Here is a 17432-nt window from a genome sequence, read left to right as displayed (position 1 = left end):
TGAGGGTTGCACTTCATATTAAAGTTTAATTTATAAATGATTTTAAAGGGTTAATAAAAGACTACTAGATGTTATAACCATGTTATCCACAGGAGTAGTAGATAGCTAAAAGTACATCAGTAAAACATATTAAAAGATCTTTAGAAACAACCTATTGACCAGCTGGACTGCAGAACAATGGATTAAGCTTTTATTAAAACATCTATTAATAATTTAATAACCTGTCATAAACTATTTATAAATGGAACTTGAATATAAAGAGTAACCATTATGAGCATAGCATGTAATGTCACACCAAGCATTTCTCAAATGTATACGCAGGGGGTACCATCTGCAAAACAAAGGAGGAAAGGATAAGACACAGGGCAGGTGTAATATTGTTTGCAGATTTGGTTCCCACACATGTAATGGAATTAGAGAAAAACTAGAGCAAATACAGAGAAGAGAAACAAAGATTAGAGGTTAAAATATGTGATGAACAACTGAAAATTTTAACAGGCGAGGATAATTAACCATGGTGATAATTTACTTAAGGATTTAGGGGATTCTCCATCAATTGACATCTTTAAATCAACAGTAAATGTGTCTGTAAAAGGTACGTTATAGCTCAGTGTGACGGGGTGTGACTCACCACTGCAGCACCTCCTGCTGGATGTCCCAGGGATCAGCTCTGCTAGCCAGTGCACCCTCTTCTGGTGGTGTCTCACCCACCGTCATCTCTGCTCCTGGACCTGTGTCACCCCAAGGTCTGCAGTGTCCTCTTCAGGACACAGCCCTCCGGCGGGGTTACACTCAGTTCTCCCCCCTTCTGGAGGAACAGCAGTCCACTGCCCAGCCACTTCTTCAGTGGCGATTGGGACAAGGAGGCACTCAGGCCTGCCCACTACTCCGGGTCCCGGCCCAGGGACTGTGTAGATGGCAGCCACATTCTGCATCCCCTCCAACCCCTCAGTCTTCTTCCCTGGGCCACTCCCCCACAGCCTCAGCACCTTCTCCACCCTTGTCTCAGGGCCTTAGCATGCCAGCAGTCAGCCAGGAGCTTGCTCTTGCTCCCCTGATTCTACTTAGCACTACTCTGTCCAAGGTGCTAGCTGCCCTCTACCTGCAAGGCAGCCAGTCCTCCTCCCTCCCCGAGCTCCAGGAACTGACTGACTTGCTCTGCACTGCAGCTCTTCTTATATGGGCCTGCCCGGCCCTGATTGACTGTTCCTTGCAGCCTGTCTCCAACTGGCTGTTTCCTGCACAGCCTCTCTAGGGTCCTCTGCAATTGACTGCCTGTTGCGCAGCCTCTCTAGGGTTCTATTAACCCTTTATGGGCTAGTGTGGGGCAGACGCCCCATGACACTCAACCACAAATTATGGACATAATGCAGGAATTACTGGGTGAGGTTTTTTGGTCTGTGTTATGCAGGAGGTCAGACTAAATGGTCAGGAGGGTCACTTCTCGCATTAAAATTTATGAATCTATGAATTTTAGAAAAACCAAATCTCAGGCAGACAAGATCACCTACTTGGTGACAGAAAGACAAGATCACCTTCAAGGTAACATACAATATCCACTATAAATGAAGCAAGGAAATTGTTCACAATTTCAGATGGAAGCAGAATGGATTTATGGATTTGTAGGGAAGAGTTGCAGACCAAGCTGGATGATCAAGCTTCTCAAACAGGTGATTAAGAGAAAGCAGAGAGCTTACAAGGAATGAAGATGGGTTACCTTGCTAATCCTTCCCCATGACAGCCACTTACAATCTTCTTCTACTCAGTTTAATGTAACACTGTTATGGGACACACTGACATATAATGTTTCAGACTACTTTGCTTTCCCCCTTGGAGGTCAGAAAGTGTAGGGATAAAGTGAGAACTGCCAAAAGCCAAGCAGAATTAGACCTTGCAAAGGGAATTAAAACCAATAGTAAAAGGTTCTATAGCCATATAAATAAGAAAACAAGGAAAGAAGTGGGACTGCTAAGCATTGACGATGGGGTGGCGATTAAAGATAATCTAGGTATGGCCCAACACCTAAACAAATAGTTTGTCTCCATTTTTAATGAGGCTAGTGAAGAGTGTAGGGGTAGTGGCAGTGTGGCTAATGGGAACAAGAATATGGAGGTAGAAATTACCACAGCTGAGGTGGAAGTCAAACTCAAACAGCTTAATGGGACTAAATCGGGGGGGCCCGGATAATCTCCATCCTAGAATATTAAAGGGACTGGCACAAGAAATTGCAAGCCCAAGAGCAAGAATTTTTAATGAATCTGTAAAGTCGGGGGTCATACCCTATGACTGGAGAATTGCTAATATAGTTCCTATTTTTAAGAAAGGGAAAAAACGTGATCCAGGAAACTACAGGCCTGTTAGTTTGACCTTAATTGTGTGCAAGGTCTTGGAACAAATTTTGAAAGAGAAAGTAGTTAAGGACATAGAGGTGAATGGTAATTGGGATAAAATACAACACTGTTTTACAAAAAATAGATAGTGCCAGACCAACCTGATCTCTTCTTTGAGAAGGTAACTGATTTTTAGACAAAGATCTAATCTACATGGATTTCAGTGAGGCATTTGATACAGTTCCACATGGAAAATTATTACTTAAATTGGAGAAGATAGGGATTAGTATGAGAACTGAAAGGTGGAAAAAGAATTGGTTAAAGGGGTGACTACAACAGGTCATACACAAAGGTTGTACAGGCTGGAGGGAGGTTACTAGTGGAGTTCCTCAATGAGCGGTCTTGTGACCAATCTTATTTAACATTTTTATTACTGACCTAGACTTGAAATTAGATGAAGATTTCCCCCCCCCCCACTGTTCCTCAGACGTTCTTGTTAACTGCTGGAAATGGCCCACCTTGATTATCACCATAAAAGGTTTTCCTCCTCCCACCCCCAGCTGGTAATAGCTCATCTTAAGTGATCACTCTCCTTACAGCATGTATGATAAAACCCATTGTTTCATGTTCATAGAATATCATAGAATATCAGGGTTGGAAGGGACCCCAGAAGGTCATCTAGTCCAACCCCCTGCTCAAAGCAGGACCAAGTCCCAGTTAAATCATCCCAGCCAGGGCTTTGTCAAGCCTGACCTTAAAAACCTCTAAGGAAGGAGATTCTACCACCTCCCTAGGTAACGCATTCCAGTGTTTCACCACCCTCTTAGTGAAAAAGTTTTTCCTAATATCCAATCTAAACCTCCCCCATTGCAACTTGAGACCATTACTCCTCGTTCTGTCATCTGCTACCATTGAGAACAGTCTAGAGCCATCCTCTTTGAAACCCCCTTTCAGGTAGTTGAAAGCAGCTATCAAATCCCCCCTCATTCTTCTCTTCTGCAGACTAAACAATCCCAGCTCCCTCAGCCTCTCCTCATAAGTCATGTGCTCTAGACCCCTAATCATTTTCGTTGCCCTTCGTTGTACTCTTTCCAATTTATCCACATCCTTCCTGTAGTGTGGGGCCCAAAACTGGACACAGTACTCCAGATGAGGCCTCACCAGTGTCGAATAGAGGGGAACGATCACGTCCCTCGATCTGCTCGCTATGCCCCTACTTATACATCCCAAAATGCCATTGGCCTTCTTGGCAACAAGGGCACACTGCTGACTCATATCCAGCTTCTCGTCCACTGTCACCCCTAGGTCCTTTTCCGCAGAACTGCTGCCGAGCCATTCGGTCCCTAGTCTGTAGCGGTGCATTGGATTCTTCCATCCTAAGTGCAGGACCCTGCACTTATCCTTATTGAACCTCATTAGATTTCTTTTGGCCCAATCCTCCAATTTGTCTAGGTCCTTCTGTATCCTATCCCTCCCCTCCAGCGTATCTACCACTCCTCCCAGTTTAGTATCATCCGCAAATTTGCTGAGAGTGCAATCCACACCATCCTCCAGATCATTTATGAAGATATTGAACAAAACGGGCCCCAGGACCGACCCCTGGGGCACTCCACTTGACACCGGCTGCCAACTAGACATGGAGCCATTGATCACTACCCGTTGAGCCCGACAATCTAGCCAGCTTTCTACCCACCTTATAGTGCATTCATCCAGCCCATACTTCCTTAACTTGCTGACAAGAATGCTGTGGGAGACCGTGTCAAAAGCTTTGCTAAAGTCAAGAAACAATACATCCACTGCTTTCCCTTCATCCACAGAACCAGTAATCTCATCATAAAAGGCGATTAGATTAGTCAGGCATGACCTTCCCTTGGTGAATCCATGCTGACTGTTCCTGATCACTTTCCTCCCCTCTAAGTGCTTCAGGATTGATTCTTTGAGGACCTGCTCCATGATTTTTCCAGGGACTGAGGTGAGGCTGACCGGCCTGTAGTTCCCAGGATCCTCCTTCTTCCCTTTTTTAAAGATGGGCACTACATTAGCCTTTTTCCAGTCATCCGGGACTTCCCCCGTTCGCCACGAGTTTTCAAAGATAATGGCCAAGGGCTCTGCAATCACAGCCGCCAATTCCTTCAGCACTCTCGGATGCAATTCGTCCGGCCCCATGGACTTGTGCACGTCCAGCTTTTCTAAATAGTCCCTAACCACCTCTATCTCTACAGAGGGCTGGCCATCTCTTCCCCATTTTGTGTTGCCCAGCACAGCAGTCTGGGAGCTGACCTTGTTAGTGAAAACAGAGGCAAAAAAAGCATTGAGTACATTAGCTTTTTCCACATCCTCTGTCACTAGCTTGCCTCCCTCATTCAGTAAGGGGCCCACACTTTCCTTGGCTTTCTTCTTGTTGCCAACATACCTGAAGAAACCCTTCTTGTTACTCTTGACATCTCTTGCTAGCTGCAGCTCCAGGTGCGATTTGGCCCTCCTGATATCTTTCCTACATGCCCGAGCAATATTTTTATACTCTTCCCTGGTCATATGTCCAACCTTCCACTTCTTGTAAGCTTCTTTTTTATGTTTAAGATCCGCTAGGATTTCACCATTAAGCCAAGCTGGTCGCCTGCCATATTTACTATTTTTTCGACTCATCGAGATGGTTTGTCCCTGTAACCTCAACAGGGATTCCTTGAAATACAGCCAGCTCTCCTGGACTCCCTTCCCTTTCATGTTCTCTGTGTGTGTGTATATAAATCTCCCCACTGTACTTTCCACTGAATGCATCAGATGAAGTGAGCTGTAGCTCACGAAAGCTTATGCTCAAATAAATTTGTTAGTCTCTAAGGTGCCACAAGTACTCCTTTTCTTTTCATCAAAGGAGTGAAGTTTTAGAGCGGCCTCCCAAGGGGAGCAGTGGGGGCAAAAATACCTAATTGGCTTCAAGACTGAGCTTGATAAGTTTATGGAGGAGATGGTATGATGAGACTGCCTACAGATGGGTGACTGCTAGTCAAAATATCTCCAACTGCCAGTGATGGGACACCAGATGGGGAGGGCTCTGAGTTACTACAGAGAATTCTTTCCCAGGTGCCTGACTGGTGGGTCTATTTCAGGAGTGAGTGGTTGAGGTTCTGTGGCCTGCAATGTACAGGAGGTCAGACTAGATGATCACGATGGTCCTGTCTGACCTTAAAGACTATGAATCTATAAAGAATAAATCTTGCCAAACTTGATTGCTTTTATGATGAAATTATAAATATAGTGATTGCAGAGAAAGCAGTAGATAAATCAGATCTGGATTTTCGTCAAGCATTTGATGCTGTGTCTCTCAAAGGGCTAAACTGTGGTATGAATGTTACAGCCCTGAGCAGGGGGCAATGCAGAGCCCAGCTGCCCTAAGAGGAGCACAGGGATGATAATGTCTCAGAGAAATACACTCTTTCAAGGGCTGCTTCTTATGTGTGGAAGGTGGGAGGTGCAATGAGCTGCATGCATTAGAATGGAGCAGATTGGACCCAACATACTGGCCCCACTTGGGCTTATTTGGGAGGAAGGGAGGCAGAAAGAGGGGCCGGATCCCCACCTCCTCCTGACCCTGATTTCTGTATCCTGCAGGAGTGAGCAGTAGCACAGGGCAGAGCTGGAGCGAAAACATCAACATTTTGAAAGATTGAAAGAATTGGAAAAAATATTGATGATTTTTTCTTGAACCTCCCCCAGTTATTTGACCATCTATAGAACTGGCTGAATTTTTCATATTTTGATGACTAAAAAAAAAACCCCACAGAAAAAAGTTGCCTTTTTTGGGGGCAACATTTCCTCACTCTCTTTGCAAAGAGCTTTAGTGCAGGAAGCATGGGGACTGTTATTGTGTGTGGCTCCTGCACAGATGTGCAAAGTGAGGGACTCCTTTTCCCCACACCTTCAACAATGTACTGTCACGTATAATAATAACCCAATTTAATCCAAGTTGGTTTAGCTAAGAGAACTGCCATGTGCTTTGAAAACTATCTGAAGGACTGAAACAAATGATGAGGAGAAACAGCAGTTGGGAAGATGATTCTGCTGATGATCTGTGTTAGCACCTATTTTATTTAAAACCTTCAGTAGTGAACTAGAAGAGGGAGTAAGCAGCAAAAGAATGCAACAGAAAGATGAACTGAAAGTACTATTGAGACCTGACCAGTAATACAAAGGCACTTGGAAAAGATTTAATTTGACAACTGTATGTATAGTTATTTCTACAGTGCTCAGTCACTACAGTCTCTGAGCACCTCTGAAACACAAGGAGGCAATAACTAAAAACAGATTCAACAAGGTGCAAAAAATGAAATTGAATTCTGAACCACTGGTGAAAAACAATCCAAAGCAAATATACAAAATGGTCCGGAGAAACCTGGGAGGATGTAAGAGACCTAGCAATGAGAGTGGACAGCAAATTAGAGCTAAGTTAGCAATGCACCACCACAGCAAAAAAGGCCAATGCAATTCTAAGCTGCATTCACAGAGCCATCACAGCAAGGAGCAAAGAAGAAATATCCCCTCTCAACGTAGCTCTGGTATGACTGGAGTTGGGACATAGTGCCAGGTGCTGAGATACAGAGTTCAGTTCTAGGCACCTTATTATCAGAAAGATATTGACAAATTAGAAGGCGGTCAAAGAAAAGCAACACGTTTTATCAGAACGTTGGAGTAACTGATATACAAGAGAAGATTATTAAAGGAGCTAAATCCGCATTGCTTGGCTAAGTGATGGCTCTGGGATGACCTGGTCATAGTTTACATCTGAATGGAGAATTATGTCATGTTAAAGTGGGATATAAATAAGGAGAATGGAATGAAATTAAGGAAGGGAAAAGTTAGGCTGAATATCAGGAAAACTTTCTTGAGTGTGAGCTCTGCTTGGCTATGGGATCGCCCCCCAGTCACTCACTTGGCCAGTGCACAATTGGCCCTTACGCTACATTTTCTAGTATTGGGGTCTCTCCTCTCTACTAGCTGGCGAGTCAGGGGGATAGAGGATATGATAGTGTGCTTGAGGGCTGAAGGAGAAGAACTCAATGAGAGTTTGAGGATAAAAGAAAGGGAGGAAATAAGCAAGGGTGGAAAGGAATGGGGGTGGAGAGGAGATGAGAGGCCGTGTTGTTAAAAAGTCAAGTTAAGGAGTTAAAGTTGGATAGGATGATAAAGTTAGAAATGGAAAAGACCATTAGATCATCCAATCCATCTCCCTGCCAATGCAGGGCTGTTCACTACAATATACTTCCAGCATTGTGTCCAAGCTAGTTTTAAGTGTTCCAGGAAATAGGTCTTTCAGCAGTTCCTTGGGGAGGTTGTTGTATGCTCACTTGACAGCACACAACTCAGGGCCTGGGAGGTGAATCAAGCCTGTGATTTTAAAATCTAACCAGGACTTCTGGTGTCCTGTAAGATGCAACCCAATTACTAAAATATAGGATAATGCTGATTTTTTGCATGGTACCCCTGAACACTGCAGGCCTTTGGAGGGGCTCATAAGGGTGACTGTCCGAGTCCTACTCTGCTGTAGATACCAGGATCAAGGGGTGTGGAGATGGTGTCCAGTGTCCTTTCTGGATGCATTCTGGATGTCCTTCCTGTCATCTGACTGGCAATGCTGAATAACCATGAACATCAATGTAAGATAGTGTGTTGTCTGTGATTAATAAGACACTTTTATTCTAGTTTTGGATGAAACATTCAGGCTTTGAATAAAAATTTGAAATATTTAATTTTAGTTTATTCTACTTTGGAGAGACTGTTTTCCACCCTAAAGGAAGGATGGGAACTACCAGCAGAGGAAACAGTCTTTGGGTAGGTACATTGCATTGCTGTTGAGATCATCATCAAGTCTCTATCATTCATGATATCTCACAGCAGGACTAATCAGATGAATATTTGGGTGTGAAAGCTCCTTGGCAGTGTCCCTTTAAAGCAGTGCTCCAGGACAGTGCTATAGGATCAGCCCAGCAAACTGTCTTCAGAAATGATTCTTGTAAGAGCGATACTAGCACAGTGCCTCTGTCCTGTCTCGAAAGGCCTAACTTCCATATCCTGATTGGGCAAGCAGTCTTGGAGGGCCTTGCCCACACTAGAAAAATGAGCATCCATATTACAGCAGCTGCCAGCAACAGTGCAGCTATGCTAATGATAACTTGAGTGGGCTCCTGTTAGACACAGAGAGGTATTTTGACCATTTTGTCAGGCAAATCTTTCGAGCAGTGTCTCATGACATGGTGGTTAAAATTCCAGAGCCCTGTCTAAAATAACAGCTTAGCCCCAGCTAGTGCAGCCATGGCTTTGCTGGGTATTGCTGTTATACAGTGCTAATTGTTACCACCCAGGAACAGGGCCCAGGAAATCTGGGTTCTATTCCTGGCTCTGCCATTGAGTGACTGTGAGACCTTAGGCACTCTGTTCCTCAGTTTCCCCCTGTGATATTAGTCTCTTTGTGCCTCAGTTTCCCACTATAAAGCCAGGGAGGATAATATTTCCCCAACTCACAGGTGTGTTGTGAGCTTATATGAGCTAATGTTTATACAGCATTTTGAGAGACTTGAATTTGATGGTGCTACAGAAATCTGAAATTGTACTATTAAAACACAGTTTCTATAGCCAATGGAGACAGGGCCTAAGAGCTAATGCTCACAGAAAGACAGTGATATGACAGTATATGTCTGATATAACTCTTTAACGTCACAAAAGTTCATTTAACAGGGGGAATACAGCTAAAGATCTAGCCATTATTGATCTTTCAGCAGAACAAATTCATCCCTCTGTAACTACTGGAACAAAGGAATTGCCATACTAACTCAGAGCAGTGGCCCATCTAGCCCAGCATCCTGGTAATGACATTAGTCAGTACTGAATGCTTCAGAAGAAAGTCAAAGAAACCATGTAATAGAGAATAATGTGAATAGCTGGATCATAAAACATCACTGGAGTTAATCAAGGCTGAATTTGGCCTGACATGTCCATTTCAGCCTCTAAATTCCACCCTCTCTCTCAGTTAGTATCTGGCTCCAGATCAATTCTTCTGCAAACTGCATGATTTTACCACTGTTTATAGAAACAGTCATATAAAAGTTGTATTAATTAATGCCTGTGGCTGGTGCTTTTTTTTTTTAAATAAACTCTACTCTAAATTTAGATTTGTCTAAATATTCTGGGATAAAACAGGCATTTTCTTGCTCAGAGCATTTCAAACACACAGCATTCATCATTGTTCTCAGCAGCAATGGCAGCAGCAGGAAACCCAGGGCAACCAGAGTGGGAGACATCAAGGGAGAGCAGAATGCACAGAGACTAAGGAGCAGAGAAGCATTTCCCCACTGTTTATGTAATAGAATAAAAGAAATAGTGAAAGCAGATACTTGATTTTTTAGAGAAATCTGGGCAAATGGCAGCTTTCCTACCTGCTCTAAGAAAGAGACCCGAAAAGAAACCAGACAGTGTCTTTATCTAACCATCCCCCAGGAGCTAGATATAATCTTTTCCACTTCATGACCCAAAGGAACTTGATTAGTAGGAAGGAAAACAGAATTTTAAGAGGGATTAAAGTCTCCCACATGGAGGTGGCTGCTCTAGAATGGTTCTTTCAAGGGGGGTTGTGCTGCCTGGTGAATGATGCAAGATTGTGGCCGCACAGAGAGGCGTTAGAATTGCACTGCACAAAGTGACTAAATAAAGGATGCTGCTTATTCTGTTGATCTCGAAGGCCACGAAGACACTTTACTGAGTGCGTATTGCTCAATGTAAATTGCATGCCCAAATCCTGTTGCATATTAAATGCATGATGCGATGACCTTGTTCTGAGGATATGCTACAAATATCTCCTTTTCCTACTCAGTGTGTTAACTACCTCTTGAGGCTCCAGTCAAGTTTTCACCAGGTTATAAGAAGAGAGGGAGCTAGAGCAAATTCAGGCTGCTCCAGCAGGGATGCACGAATAGGACGAAAGAGCACACAAACCTCAGCTCCCCTGATGCTCTTGCGTAAAGCGGGGCCATATGTTGGTTGTGGGTCCTGGAAGTGCAAAGTCACTTCCCCTTTCAGTCTCAGTTTACTCACCCCCTGCTTGTGAGGATTCAATAGTTAATGTCTGTACGGAGCTTTGAACATATAAATTCTAAGTATTACTGCTAAGGAAGGTGGTGCAGTCTAGTGGGCAAGGTGCTGGTCTGAGAGTCAGGAGACTTGGGTTTCTATTCCAGGTATGTCTACACTGCAATGTAAACTTAGGGTAAGTAGAACTCAAGTCAGCAGACCCTTGATTTGTTAACCTAGGACTTGAGCATCTACACTGATTTGAAAGTCCAGATTCGGAATTGTAGAACCCTGGGTCCCAGCTTGGGGCTCCAGCATTTTACACTATGTTATGTGCACCCAAATCCAACCACCCATATCCCAGACTTCCTAGCACCCTCCCAAAATGTGGCTGGTCTAGCCCTTTGTTCATGGTACAGTGTGTGAAAAGTTGACTGTCCACCAACCTTGTCTCTCCAGAGGACAAAGAAAGTTGGCCTATGGGATTGTGGGATACTTTTGGCAGACTACCAGAGCATGAGTCCAAAGGGGCTGTGCCTACACTGCAAAACAATAGGGCTTGGACCCTGGGTCTCGGCTTGACTCAGGGTCAGACCCTCCACCTCTGTGGGGTACTGGGACCCTGTGTCTGAGCCCTGAGTAAGCACGATTTGAGTGTAGATGGAAGGGTGGGCATTAGCCTTGAGACTTAGTTCGAACCCTGGGCTTACACTGCAGTATAGAAATACCCTCAGTTAGCTCCCCAAAATTGGAAGATGAGCTCTTTAGTCTTACTGAGAGGCAAGAAGTCTGACAGACATCTGCTTCTTTCAGGGCCTGAGTTCTAACTGATCAGCATTGCCTAACATGAGCCTCTGCACAACCAATGGTTCTGGAGAGCTCTTGCCAGGTACGGTTCTCCACAACCACCATATTACAGTCTGAGAGTGAGAGTGCTGCTATGACTGCACCCTGGCTGGGCAATAAGAACTCCACAGAACTTGCAGGAGGGTCTGACCCCAGGTGCTGCATTAGCCTAGCACAGGACCATTCCCTTCATTAAAGAGCATCCATAGGAACCCTCATCCCTAGCAATGGGAGAAAAGGCTTGTGGATCAGCCTAGGGCTTCAGAGAAGGATTAAATTGCTGGGTGAGCAATAGGGAGGGGTTCATTCGGTGGAGTGGCCACTGGGGGGAAAGATCCATTTGCTGTGGGGGCAGGGGGGAGGATCAGTGTGCTGGGGGGGAGTAGGCCAAAAAAGCTAGATGATCAAACTGGAGGGGGTTAGAGGGAGATAAAAATTGCTGGTCCAGGGGTTAAAGAAAGAATCAATTTTCCTGAGATTGGGGTGGTGGGAAGAAGATCAATTTTCTGAAGGGGGCTGCAGAGGTAGAGTGTGAATGATCTGGGAGGAAGAGAACAGAGCATCAATTGGCTGGGGATAGTCACAGCACTGAGTAGGTGGGAGGGGTTGTACAGGGTGGACTCAGAGGGGATAGTTGGTGGCAGAAAAGGATGGATAGAATGTGTGTGAGAGGGGTGATCAGAGGATGAATTGGAGACCAGAGAATTGCTTGGGAAGGGTGAGGGGAAAAGGATGGACTAGGAAGTAGAGATTTGACAAGAAGCCTGTGGTGGAAGAGGGGAGAGGATCAGTTGAATGGGGAGCCTAAGGGGCTTCTAATCTGGAGTTCCTCAGATTTTGAGTGTCCATTCTGAGACCACATGAGCCCCCTTGCTAGAGGTGCTTCTTCCACTGCCTGTAGCTGGAGTGGTGAGTACTCAGCACCCCTGATAATCAGACCCTAGGGGTATGTCTACACTACGAAATTAGGTCGAATTTATAGAAGTCGGTTTTGTAGAAAGTGTCGAGTGTACACACAGATGCTCTAAGTGCATGTAGTCGGCAGACTGTGTCCACAGTACCGAGGCAACCGTCGACTTCCGGAGCATTGCACTGTGGGTAGCTATCCCACAGTTCCCGCAGTCTCCACCGCCCATTTGAATTCCGGGTAGAAATCCCAGTGCCTGATGGGGCTAAAACATTGTCACGGGTGGTTCTAGGTACATATCGTCAGGCCCCCATTCCCTCCCTCCCTCTGTAAAAGCAAGGGCAGACAATCGTTTTGTGCCTTTTTTCTTGAGTTACCTGTGCAGACGCCATACCACGGCAAGCATGGAGCCCACTCAGCTAACCGTCACCATATGTCTCCAGGGTGCTGGCAGATGTGGTACTGCATTGCTACACAGCAGCAGTTTATTGCCTTTTGGCAGCAGACAGTGCAGTATGACTGGTAACCGTCGTCAACGTAGTCCTGGGTGCTCTTTTAACCGGGCACCTGGGCAAACATGGGAGTGACTCAGCCAGGTCATTTCCCTTGTTTCTTCTCATGGCGATTGAGTCCTCCCAACAGTGCACTGTCTTTTAATCTGCAGCCAGCAGAAGATGATGGCCAGCAGTCATACTGCACCGTCTTCTGCCGAGCACCCAGGAGGTGACGATGGCTAGCGGTCGTACTACACAGTCTGCTGCCAGCAAGATGTATAAAGATAGATGAAGTGGCTCAAAGCAAGAAATAGACCAGATTTGTTTTGTATTCATTTTCTTCTCCCTTCCTCCCTCCCTCTGTGAAATCAATGGCCTGTTAAACCCAGTTTTGAGTTCTATTCTTGAGGTTTTGAGTTCTATCCTTGAGGCAGCCAATCAGTTTCTTGCAAAGCCACCCCCTTTGTTGATTTTAATTCCCTGTAAGCCAACCATGTAAGCCATGTCGTCAGTCACCCCTCCCTCCGTCAGGGCAACAGCAGACAATCGTTCTGCACCTTTTTTCTGTGCAGACGCCATACCATGGCAAGCATGGAGCAATCAAATCACTTTGGCAATTAGGAGCACATTAAACACCACACGCATTATCCAGCATTATATGCAGCACCAGAACCTGGCAAAGCGAAACCAGGCGAGTAGGCAACATCAGCGCGGTTACGAGAGTTATGAGGACATGGACACAGACTTCTCTCAAAGCACATGCCCTGGCAATGTGGGCATCATGGTGCTAATGGGGAAGGCTCATGCGGTGGAACGCTGATTGTGGGCCCGGGAAACAAGCACAGACTGGTGGGACCGCACAGTGTTGCAGGTCTGGGACGATTCCCAGTGGCTGCAAAACTTTCACATGCGTAAGGGCACTTTCATGGAACTTTGTGACTTGCTTTCCCCTGTCCTGAGGTACAAGAATACCAAGATGAGAGCGGCCCTCACAGTTGAGAAGCAAGTGGCAATAGCCCTGTGGAAGCTTGCAATGCCAGACAGCTACCGGTCAGTTGGGAATTAATTTGGAGTGGGCAAATCTACTCTGGGGGCTGCTGTGATGCAAGTAGCCAATGCAATCAAAGATCTGTTGATATCAAGGGTAGTGACCCTGGGAAATGTGCAGGTCATAGTGGATGGCTTTGCTGCAATGGGATTCCCTAACTGTGGTGGGGCCATAGACGGAACCCATATCCCTATCTTGGCACCAGAGCACCAAGCCAGCGAGTACATAAACCGCAAGGGGTACTTTTCAATACTGCTGCAAGCACTGGTGGATCACAAGGGACGTTTCACCAACATCAGTGTGGGATGGCCGGGAAAGGTACATGACGCTCGCATCTTCAGGAACTCTGGTCTGTTTCAAAAGCTGCAGGAAGGGACTTTCTTCCCAGACCAGAAAATAACCGTTGGGGATGTTGAAATGCAAATAGTTATCCTTGGGGATCCAGCCTACCCCTTAATGCCATGGCTCATGAAGCCATACATAGGCAGCCTGGAGAATAGTCAGGAGCTGTTCAACTACAGGCTGAGCAAGTGCAGAATGGTGGTAGAATGTGCATTTGGACATTTAAAAGCACGCTGGCGCAGCTTACTGACTCGGTTAGACCTCAGAGAAACCAATATTCCCACTGTTATTACTGCTTGCTGTGCACTCCACAATATCTGTGAGAGTAAGGGGGAGACATTTATGGTGGGGTGGGAGGTTGAGGCAAATCGCCTGGCTGCTGGTTACGTACAGCCAGACACCAGGGCGGTTAGAAGAGCACAGGAGGGTGCGGTGTGCATCAGAGAAGCTTTGAAAACCAGTTTCATGACTGGCCAGGTTACGCTGTGAAAGTTCTGTTGGTTTCTCCTTGATGAAACCCCCCGCCCCTTGGTTCACTCTACTTCCCTGTAAGCTAACCACCCTCCTCACCTCCCTTCGATCACCACTTGCAGAGGCAATAAAGTCATTGTTGCTTCACATTCATGCATTCTTTATTAATTCATCACACAAATAGGGGGATAATTACCAAGGTAGCCCAGGACGGGTGGTGGAGGAGGGAAGGACAAGGCCACACAGCACTTTAAAAGTTTAAAACTTTAAAACTTATTGAATGCCAGCCTTCTGTTACTTGGGCAATCCTCTGGGGTGGAGTGGCTGGGTCGCCACAGGCCCCCCCACTGCATTCTTGGGCATCTGGGTGAGGAGGCTATGGAACTTGGGGAGGAGGGCGGTTGGTTACACAGGGGCTGTAGCAGCGGTCTGTGCTCCTGCTGCCTTTCCTGCAGCTCAGCCATACACTGGAGCATATTAGTTTGGTCCTCCAGCAGCCTCAGCATTGAATCTTGCCTCTTCTCATCACACTGCCGCCACCTTTCAGCTTCAGCCCTCTCTTCAGCCCGCCACTTACTCTCTTCAGCCCGCCACCTCTCCTCCCGGTCATTTTGTGCTTTCCTGCACTCTGACATTGTCTGCCTCCACGCGTTTGTCTGTGCTCTGTCAGTGTGGGAGGACAGCATGAGCTCAGAGAACATTTCATTGCGAGTGCATTTTTTTCACCTTCTAATCTTCGCTAGCCTCTGGGAAGGAGAAGATCCTGTGATCCTTGAAACACATGCAGCTGGTGGAGAAAAAAAAAGGGACAGTGGTATTTAAAAAGACACATTTTATAGAACAATGGGTATACTCTTTCACGGTAAACCTTGCTGTTAACATTACATACATAGCACATGTGCTTTCATTACAAGGTCGCATTTTGCCTCCCCCCACCGCGTGGCTAACAGCGGGGAACATTTCTGTTCAGGCATAGGCAAACAGCCCAGCAGGAACGGGCACCTCTGAATGTCCCCTTAAGAAAAGCACCCTATTTCAACCAGGTGACCATGAATGATATCACTCTCCTGAGGATAACACAGAGAGATAAAGAACGGATGTTGTTTGAACGCCAGCAAACATACACTGCAATGCTTTGTTCTACAATGATTCCCGAGTACGTTCTACTGGCCTGGAGTGGTAAAGTGTCCTACCATGGTGGCTGGAATAAGGCTGCCCTCCCCAGAAACCTTTTGCAAAGGCTTTGGGAGTATATCCAGGAGAGCCACGAATGCCAGGGCAAATTAATCATTAAACATGCTGGCTTTTAAACCATGTATAGTATTTTAAAAGGTACACTCACCAGAGGTCCCTTCTCCACCTGGCGGGTCCAGAAGGCAGCCTTGGATGGGTTCAGGGGGTACTGGCTCCAGGTCCAGGGTGAGAAACAGTTTGGGAAAACCGGTTTCTCTGCTTGTTTGCTGTGAGCTATTTACAACCTCATCATCATTGTCTTCCTCATCCCCAAAACCTGCTTCCATGTTGCCTCCATCTGCATTGAAGGAGTCAAACAACACAGCTGGGGTTGTGGTGGCCAAACCCCCTAAAATGGCATGCAGCTCATCATAGAAGCGGCATGTTTGGGGCTCTGACCCGGAGTGGCCGTTCGCCTCTCTGGTTTTCTGGTAGGCTTGCCTCAGCTCCTTAAGTTTCACATGGCACTGCTTCGGGTCCCTGTTATGGCCTCTGTCCTTCATGCCCTGGGAGATTTTCACAATGTTTTGGCATTTCGAAAACTGGAATGTAGTTCTGATAGTATGGATTCCTCTCCCCATACAGCGATTAGATCCCGTACCTCCTGTTCGGTCCATGCTGGAGCTCTTTTGCGATTCCGGGACTCCATCATGGTCACCTCTGCTGATGAGCTCTGCATGGTCACCTGCAGCTTGCCACACTGGCCAAACAGGAAATTGAAATTCAAAAGTTCACGGGTCTTTTCTTGTCTACCTGGTCAATGCATCTGAGTTGAGAGTGCTGTTCAGAGTGGTCACAATGGAGCACTCTGGGATAGCTTCTGGAGGCCAATACCGTCTAATTGCATCCATAGTACCCCAAATTCGACACAGCAAAAGCGATTTCAGCGCTAATCCCCTCGTCGGGGGTGGAGTAAGGAAATTGATTTTAAGAGCCCTTTAAGTCGAAAAAAAGGGCTTCGTCATGTGGACGGGTGCAGGGTTAAATTGATTTAACGCTGCTAAATTCGATCTCAACGCCTAGTGTAGACCAGGGCTAGGTGTCTCAGCTAGGGCACTCAACATCATTGGTGACTTTCAAACATTTTGGCCTTGATATTCATAAAGCTCATGGAGGATCTCAAACGCAAAAGCCATAGTGAGGCAAAATGCAATTCAAAACTGCTGCATCTGAGATTTTTACATTTAATTTGGAATTCACAAAATGCTCCAATTTTGCCAGTAGTCTCAAAGTCATGATCTGCGACATTTCATGATTTTTTTCTTGAAAACAGGACTGATCTTTTTTTCTCCACAGAAAAACTTTAACATTGCAAACATTTTAATTGGCTGATGATCGATTTGAACGTGTTTTGAGATAAAACTGGCCTTTTATAAAATGTCACAAAAAGAGAACTTCTGAGCCATGGTAAAGTCTGGAATGAAATAGTCAATCATTTTTTCATTAATATTTATGAAAACATGTTTTTTATTTTTGCCAGCCATTAGTTATCTCTAAAGATATTGTGATGGATTTAAAAAGAATGGGAGGAACAAGAAAGATTCCAAAAGATATTCCACATCAAATTAGAACAGTTTTTCGAGTCTCATATTTTGCTCCCAATTACTCAACAAAGCACTGTTTTCAGAGTAGCAGCCGTGTTAGTCTGTATCCGCAAAAAGGAAAGGCCACCTTAGCTTATGCTCAAATAAATTTGTTAGTCT

The 17432-nt window shown here is 45.6% G+C and overlaps 1 protein-coding gene across 2 annotated transcripts in view; it reads right to left on the bottom strand.

Moving 5' to 3' along the window:
• CACNA2D4 (calcium voltage-gated channel auxiliary subunit alpha2delta 4) overlaps positions 1–17432 on the bottom strand; it is a 212421-nt gene that overhangs the window by 182605 nt on the left and 12384 nt on the right. The gene's annotated exons all lie outside the window — the stretch shown is intronic.

This window comes from Dermochelys coriacea, chromosome 1 (assembly GCF_009764565.3).
Source record: "Dermochelys coriacea isolate rDerCor1 chromosome 1, rDerCor1.pri.v4, whole genome shotgun sequence".
NCBI classification, from domain to species: domain Eukaryota; kingdom Metazoa; phylum Chordata; order Testudines; family Dermochelyidae; genus Dermochelys; species Dermochelys coriacea.
This window is presented reverse-complemented; position numbering and strand designations above follow the sequence as displayed.